Source organism: Heterocephalus glaber, unplaced genomic scaffold, assembly GCF_053883595.1.
Source record: "Heterocephalus glaber isolate CG9 unplaced genomic scaffold, H.glaber_assembly_v1.0 deba00001472, whole genome shotgun sequence".
NCBI lineage: Eukaryota > Metazoa > Chordata > Mammalia > Rodentia > Bathyergidae > Heterocephalus > Heterocephalus glaber.
Window position 1 is genome coordinate 11090843 of NW_028258315.1, and position 9254 is coordinate 11100096.

Below are 9254 nucleotides of genomic sequence, written 5' to 3' on the forward strand. Positions count from 1 at the left end.
AGACAATTGCAAGTAGTCATTACAAGCCAAAAATGCATTTACATCTCTTCGTCTAGTCTTTCTATCTTTATCACATTGCTTTTACATCTTGAAACCTCTCTCTTTGGACAGAAGGCCAAATCTTGCTTTCTCAAGAGACAGTTTCTCTGTCCTGTGTCCACTGGGTTTACACTCTGAACCTGCTCCTGCCCACCCGACATTCTACCTTCCTAGTACCCTCGGCAAGGCAGCCTCATGCAGGGGAGGTTACAGCTGTGGATACATTTGAGTCATGAGGACCAATGGAGAGAGAAGAAAGCATCGCCTTGATTCTGATGACAAGGAACAAAAGGAGGTAAGACAGTATGTGGCTGAGGGTAGGCAGGTGGTGTCCATGTGCATTGTTAGGAAATCACCGCACACATCTTCACTGTGGAGAACAGCACTGCCCAGGCCTTGCCAAAGCAAAAGCATAGGAGGCAGACTTTCCCTTGGGGAAGCTGGGGTTCCTGTGTGTGCGTGGATGCACATTTCCTGCTCTATGGGGACTGCAGTAATTCTCATCAGAGCATCACTAGCCCCACATTTTAATTCCTGTAAACCTCCGAATCTCAAATCCCGCTAACATCTTTAAAGGCTGCATTTACCACTTATACTTCTCTCCTGACTAACTGCATTTATCACAAAATCTCAAATCCTCCACATCAACTTGATATTAGCTGCATTATCGGAATGTCTTCCTGGATTTATAAATACATGTCTAGAGGTTCTAAGTGCTAAGCAATAAGCAAACTAAATATATCTCAGTTAATAAATAATTTATGGAGCAAGTAATTTGTTCTTAGTATAAATTGGTGGGAAAGTTCTCATGAATTATTTCTGCACTGAGTAAAACATTTTTCTTTGTTTTATTAAAAAAATTAAATAGCTTGAAGCTGCACTAAGATTTTGGGATGCACTGTAGCATTTTATGAGCTATAAATTAGATTATAGTGTCTTATCACATTAAATTTTCTGAATTTGATAACTACACTATGGTTATGTAAGAGAGAGTATTCTTGTTTTCAGGCAAACATTGATGTATTCTGTGGTAAAGAAGAATCATGTATGCAACTTACTCTCAAATGTATTCATAAAAACCTGTCCATCTATTGACATGTATATATATCTATACATATATCTCTATATATCTATATATATATATAGTCTATAGAAAATGCTAGATCAAATGTGGTTTAAAGTTAAGATCTACTTTATGTGGGTAAAAAGTATATGAGAACTCTATCATTTTCATAATGTTGAAATTATTTCAAACAAGATGTTAACATATATATTCACACACATATTTATAATATATACAATATAGTATAGACACACATCATATATGTACATCTATACTTACAGTGCATATATATAAAATTCATCCATATTTTGAATTTAACCTTAGGCTGAGATATCTCCACCTGGTATTCACAGTCTAAAAGCTGAGGGAGTCATGTGATTGTTGCTCAGGATTTCTTTGAAATCTACAGTAAATACATGCATGTCTGCCCCTAAAAATGCTGGGGGCTTGAGCAAGATTCCTATGATTTACTGTGTCAAGCTGAGGTTTGATTTCTGCCACTCACTTTGCCACTTGACTCTTACAGAGTGAGAGTGAGAGCTTCTCTCACTTATAAAATGAAAACTGAGAAGCTTATTTCCAAATTACTGAAGGCAACCACCAGATCACTGGGACTGTTCATCATGGTATATCAACTTCACTGGATTAAGAAATTCCAAGGGATTAGTAAAGCGCACTTTTGGGTATACCTAGGTAGATCATGGACGTATGACCTTGGAGTCTATGCCTGGTCCTTTGTCCTTTCCTCTCTGGTGCTCTTCCCCTCTTCTGCTTCCTAGCTGCCATGAACTAAGCAGCCTAGCTCCACCAGGCTCTTCCACCATAATGTTTCTGCCTTGGATCCAGCCAACCATGGACTGGACCCCCTGAAACCATGAGCAAAAATAAACCCTTCCTTCTTTAAGTGGTACATGTTGAGTATTTGTTCCCAATGATGAAAAACTGACTAATATAGTTATTTTCACACAAAAAATTCTAGGTAACTGAGTTTTCAGAATTTTAAAATTCAATGGGTGCCCTAATGTAGAAGTCATCTAAACCTTGACAGTTCACTGCTCATGGAAGTCCAGGTGTGCTCAGTGGTGCTCTGAGTTAGTGTTAGAACTTGGAGATTCTTCTCTAATTAATTAAAGAATTAACTTTTCAGTTTGACAAATAAAAAATTATGCATATTTATGCTGTGCAACATGATGTTTTGATGTATGCATACATTGTGCAATGGCTACATCAAGCCAAGAACATATGCATTATTTCATATTTATTTGTGGTGAGAACACTTAAAAACACTCTCTTCAAGTATCCAGTGCATTATTGACCACAGTCACTAGGTTGCACAACAGGTCTCCTGGTCTATCTTCCTGTCTAACTGAAGCTTTGCATACTTCGACCAATGTCTCCCCGACATCCTTTCTCACCCCCTAGCCTGTGGTAACCACCGTTCCACTCTCTGCTTCTGTGTGCGCTTTAGATTCCCCATTTGAGTGAGATCATGCCCTGTCTGAATGCCTGTGCTCGGCTTACATCACTCCACATGATGTGTTCCATATTAAACCACATTGCTGCAAATGATAGGCTTTGCTTTTCCTTTTTTGTTTTTTTTTTTGGTACTGGGGATTGAACTCAGGTCCTTGCGCTTGAGAAGCAGGTGGCAAAACCACTGAGCTAAATCCCTGGCCCCTCCTTTTCTTTTTTTAAAGGCTACATAGTATTCCATCGTGGATATACACCACACTTTCTTCATCCACTCATCTGTCAATGGATGTTCAGGTTGTTTCTATGTCTTGGCTATTGTGAATAATGTTGTAATCAACATGGGGAACACATACCACTTTGGGATGCTGATTTCATTTCCTTTGGATCCCAGAAGTTGGATTGCTGGATTTTACAGTAGTTCTATTTTTAGTTTTTTTAAGGAGACTCTACTGTTGTCCACAATGAGTGTACGCAGTACATTACCACCAACAGCTGCAAGGGTTTCCTTTTGGCATAAAGAGATTCTTGTTCCGATCCTACCCTTTGAGAGGGTTGGAACCCTCAATAATACATTTACCTCTCCTATCCCTTCATGCCTTCCCTTCCCCTCCAATTCCCTCCCCTCCCCTTCATTTCCCTTCCCAAGCCAAGGATAGACTAGATATTTACACAGTTCTCAAACTCTGCAGTGAGTAGCATTGTGCCAACAGGAATGTCTTTAGGGGAGGAGATGATCCTGAGAAAAACAGGTTCAAAATAAACAAAACTCACCTTTCACTTTCATCTTGTCCTGAGCCTGTCTACTTTCCACCATTCATTCCTGGTCTCTCACAGTTTCTAATCCTAAAAGAAATTCCCACGGGGGCTGTTTCAGGGCTGAAGGGTGTTCTCAAAACAATAAAGATGCGGAAACAAAAAACACAAGCTGCCTTTTATATTTAAAATGAAATTTAAATTAAAAAATTAAATCAGGGTAAGGGTTCTGGCCAAGCTAACCTAACAGGATTCTGGCTGAAAGTGACCAGGAGGGCAGACAGCACTTGGAGGACGCTGGCAATGAGGACCCTGACTGGATTCCAGGATGGGAATTTCCAGTTAACCAGATTCAGCATCGAGTCAGAACATAGAAGTCCAGAAGGGCCTAGTTGACAAGAGAGTTCCCAAAATCCTAACTAGAGTCTGGTCAGTCACCAGTCGGATAAGTAGTGATGCAGTGATTTACAGAGGAGTGATGTGATTGGGTTGAATGGGAAGAATGGTTCCATGATTTCATTCTACCAAGACCTTGGTAGTAGCACAGATCCTCTCCTTGACTGGACTCCTGTTAGGCTCCTCTGAGCCTAGTTTTTGTCCAGGCCTTGCCTTTTGCAATCCTTCATCCTCAACCCTTTCTTGGGCCTGCCCAGCCCTATCTTAGCAAAGGATGCTGCTGTGTCCATTCAGCAGGCCACGCTCCCCCCAGCCTGTTCCTCAGCCACAAATCCCTACTTAGCATGCTGCCCTTGGAACTGAGCTCACCCTCTCCCCCTATCGCAGTAGCCCATTGCAGCAGTCCTGAATACAGTCTTCCTTACCACTTTAATTGTTTCCTTAACAGTACCTATTAAATCCCAGGTCTTATTTCTAGAGAGGGAATAAGACTGATGCAGGCGTGGAAGTACTCAAGCATCTAACAGGAAGTAGGATGTGCTGTGGAAAGACAGCCCTGCAAACAAATAATCTCAAGTACTGAAGCAGCAGTAGGGGTCTATTGCTATAAGTCTAGGTCTGACCTAGAAGTCAGAACAACTTACCTTGAGCACGTAAGCTTTGAGCTATATGTTGAAGAACGAGTAGAATTTTCTCCAATAATGAAGTACAGAAAAGATAGCATTGAATAGGTATCTTCCATGTCTTGGTCCAAATAAGTGATTCTGTAAAAAGAATTCCAGGTACCATGTTGGGACACTCCTCTAATTGCACCAGGAGGTTGGCGCAGAGCTACTTTGCCTACTCTGGCAAACTGGTACCTGGGGACCCTTCGCCAAGGAAAACCAATGCTGCTAATGCCCCACACAAAACAGTGCTCTGCTTTTGCTCTCTCAAATAGATTTATTGAAAAGGAACTTTGCTTCTTTGGCTTAAAATGTCAAAGAAAATGATTGACTCTTTAAGAATAAAATTGTTCCTTGGATTCTTCAAAAAGTCACTGATAAGACCAAAGGGGATGAAGTCGAGAAGGAATATTGAAAAGACAATCATTGGCACCAGTGCCTGGAAAACCATTCCATGAGGGTGGAAAATGCTTCAGTCATTTCTTCCAGGCAAGACCAGAGGCAAAGAAATCATGCAGAAAAGCACATGGAAAATACAAGCAAAATATTTTTAACTGGTTGACATTTTAATAAGAGTAGTATCTTCTTTAAAAGTAACAATTATCAAAAGAATGTTATGTTGGCAGAGAGGCAGAAGGGGGGATAAGCCAGAGTTCAGAATCCCCAAGCCTATGTTGTGTGGTCTTGTCTTTCTAAACTAATGATTCTGAGGTTTTGCTTTTCTGTGGCCTTGTCCTCCACCTGTGAACGTATCTGTGGGACCACTGCTGGATTCTCTCAATGTTACCATGCAGTTCTCTTTCTCTCTCCCTTTCTTCAGCCCTCTCTCCTTCCCACCTTTCTATCCCTCCTTTCCTTTCTTGTTTCTTCTTACCTTCCAGAACCCTTCAACCTCATTCTGTTGTATTTAGCCAGATTACTTTGCCAAAAAACCCATTCTATGCTTGAAAAATTCTCAGAAAATATGTTCTTTTAAAAAATACTCCACAGTTCCCCAGATCAACTCCAGGTGACATGATGGGATAGACAAAGTTTGGCTTGGTTTTGGTTTCTCTCATTTTGTAAGGTTCTCATCTATTTATTTTCCTTCTCTAAAATACTAAGCGTTGAGGGTCTGGTGGCCTGGATGGTCATACTGCAGCAGTGGCCCAGATCAGTACTCATCTTTCTTTTCCAAGTGGCCTGTTCCCGTGCCCTTCAGAGGCTCTCATCTATTGGCACAGCTGGTGTCAGCTGAGGTTTTGGAATGAGCTCAGGGTTAGTCCAACCTCCAGATGGCCATGATGGCTGGCCCCCTTCTTCACTCTGCTTTTCTTCCCATTTTGATTCCCTTCCCACAGCATTAGTGAGGTGTGACTGAGAGATAAAAACGGATATATTTAAGATGTCCAGTGTAAGGTTTTGAAATACAAATACCTTGTGAAATGATTACTTCCATTAAGCTAATCTAGCCATCATTTACCTGATTACCATTTGTTCCCATTTTGTTTTAAAGCTTATCTCTAACGGGAATAGGTATTCTGAAGTAGAACATTTTCTGCACTCCCTTAATTCTAGCCTTCATGTAGGGCAGTGGTGGTGAACCTGTGGCATGCTTGCTGAAGCTGGCGGTTTGTTATCATTGAAAGCTCTGAAAGGTTCGCCATCCCTGATGTTGGGAATTCCTTGCTCTTCCTTTGAGTCAGGCTGGCTCCCGGCGCATCTAGGGTCCCAACTCTCAGCTGGACAGGGGGTGGGCAGCAGGATTGAGAACTACACAGGGCAGATCTGTCAGGTCCCATGGACAGGTATGTGGGAGGAAGGTGCTGTGCCTGCAGGAAGTAATCTGGGGGTCTTGGTTTAGCTTGAAACAGTTCTTGGAATGGAAACATAGCCTTTGCCTTTCTCAGAGGGTGTTGTTGAGCTTCCTCTCCCCTGAATGCTGAAGGTTGGGCTGTTAACACTAACAAAATTCCAGAGCCTGCATGCTACTATTTAAAGGGTTCTGTGAGGGTCCAGACCCGCTCTGTATATTAACCTTCTTCCCTGCTTAACCTAAACGTAATTTCCAAATGTCTTCACTCTCACCAAGGCCCAGACCCACCTCTCCAGCCTCCTCCACCTGACACCATCACTTAGCAAATGACTTTGGCTCCTCCAAGGGTGGCGGTGGGGAGCTTAACTCCTCTAGCCATTTCAATTATCCTCTGTCCTTGCCTGTCCTTCTTCCCTCAGCTCTTCAGGAACCATGCATTCTTCTTCCCCTGGAGGGCAAATGGCTCTTTGATCTCTGACCTTAACTTTGAGCTCCCTGCCATCTTCAAGGGCTTTTCTCCATCACTTGTATATTCTCTTTCCTACACAGATTTTCCTTGACTTATGACGATGGCTATGTCCAGATAAAGCCACCGCAAACTGAAAATATTAAGTAAAAAAATGCATCAGACACTCCTAACCTACCAACCACCCCAACTCAGTAACACAGTATGGGGTAGGGTGTTGGTTATTTGCCCTCTTGATTGTAGGGCTGACTGGGAACTGGGGTTCCCTGGAGCCCAGCACTGAGAAATAAGAGGATCAGACCACATATTGCTAGCCCAGGAAAACATCCAAATTAAAAATCCACAGATTATGTTCACCCTAAAGGTTCATGATGTTGAAGGTTTTGTTGCTGATGGGCTTTTGGGAAGCAATTGGATCATGAAAACTCTAACTTAATCAGTGGATCAATGCACTCATGAGATCATAATTTGATGCCAATATTAGGAGGTGATGAAAACAGGAGGTAGGGCTGAGTTCAGGTAGTGGATCATGGAGCTGTGGCCTTGGGGACCATATATGGTTCCTGGACCTTCCTCTTTGGTTTTTTCCTTCTTTCTCTGCTTCCTGGCCACCATGACACGGGTACCTTTGCTCTCCACAGCATTCCTCTATGATGTTTTGCCTCACAGCAGTCCCACAGCAATGGAACCAACTGACCATGGACTAAAACCCCTGAAACCATGAGCCAAAAGAAACCTTTCCTCCTTAAGTTGTTTGTCTCAGGTATTTTATAGAGCAGGAAAAAGTTGACTAACATGCCCTCAAATCTGTTTGACATCTTGCTTTTATCTCCCCACTGCCCTACAGGTGCACACCTAGAAGTGGGGATGTTTGTGGACATCTACCAACCTGGTTGAGCCAGTTGTTCACAATATGTTCATTCCCATTGGTTGCTGCCTGTGCCTGACTAGTTACTTGACATTTAGAATATCAATCTTGCCCAGGAGTCCTTCTTGATAGTTCAAAATCTGTAACAATCAAAAAGAAGAGAGACTCTAGGACAGTAGCCAGGGGCCACAGAAACTGTTACCCTAAAGGACTCTCCATTTGGTTCATTTAGCGAGCAGCCCTTTCTCTATACCCTGCTCATCCAGCCCAGGTGAAAAAAATTCCTCTGTGCCCTTATTCTTCTGTGCCCTTCTCCCAGTGAAAGTCATTTCTTTCTTCTTGCCACATCACCGTTTGAGTCTGTAATTACACACTACTGTTATTAATAGCAAACACTCTGTCCTTTCTTGTATTTATTTTTGTATGTCTGTCTTTTTCACTGCAGTGACTTGATTTTTTACTCCTTTAAGTCTGGCCAAAAATTCTTGCATGGAACAGGCATGAGATACAGGTTCACTGAATCCATCTGATCCAGGATGGTTGCTACAGGAGGTGCTGGCCTGATAACATCCCTGTGTTCATGTGAGTCACTGTGTGACATTAAGCAGCTCCAAGGACACCTGTGTGAGTGGCAGCATCGGTCACATGGTTAGTGATCTCTTTTCCAGTGCTAGGAGAGGGCACCTGGGACCCTGAAGCTGGTCTTGCCATTGAGAAATGACACAGAGGGCAGCTTCTTGGTGGTCTCTCTGCCACCAAAATCACTTCCTGTGACTGGGCTTTTCCATAGAAATCCTGGGAGCAGAAGTTCTCTATGAGAAGAACAAGTGGTGGTAGAGATTCTGGCTTTCCCTCTGAAATCATTCCCAATAAGGTCCATCGTCCTTGCCCCACTGAGATAGAGGCCCAAGGAGCTCAGGGAGGATTCAAAGCCTCTAGTTCCAGTGAGTGTCTTCTCTTCCAGTGTCAGTGGGGCTGCTAGTGGTAGCCAGGCCTGGAACCCCAAAGTTGAGCTGGATCATCCAGGAGTTGTAGGAGAGAGAGAGAGAGAGAGAGAGAGAGAGAGAGAGAGAGAGAGAGAGAGAGAGAGAGAAGAGAGAGAGAAAGAGAGAGAGACTTACCCTGGAGAGTGGGAGCCAGAGAGTGTATCAGTTGATCAAGATGGCAGAGCCTGAAGTAAGAGAGAGTGAGAGAGACAAGTGACAGAGTAACTAAGAAGTGGGGCTCCTCAATGAAAGCGGAGGCCAGCAACTGACCCAGAGAGTACCATGGTAGAATCTAATGTGTGCAGCATTCTACCTCGGGTTGGATGGGTTGTCTACATAAGTATGATGAAGCTGCCTATGAAGCATAGCTGATTATGAGCCAGTGGATGGCTTTGCTTCAGGATGCCACCCATGGGGAAGGAACAGACCATATGGGAGACACCAGTGCTTTCTTACAAGGAAACCAAGAAAGTTTTTATTTGTAGTGAGAAATTTAATCCCCTAGACAAAGCAAGAATGCTAGGACCTAAATTAGCAGGGAAAGAAGGGAAGAGAGAGAAGGTGGATGGAGAAGAGAGAGGATGATGGTTCAGAATCTGTGTTTTGGTGATGCCCTTTGATTTTTTTGTCATTGATAGAGGTGAGAAGTCCAATTCTGTTTTTCTATACTCCCTAGAGCTTGTCTTGCTTTGGAAATGTTGCCGTGTGTAGATGGTTCCATGAAAGAGCACAGTTCCATCAAATTCCATT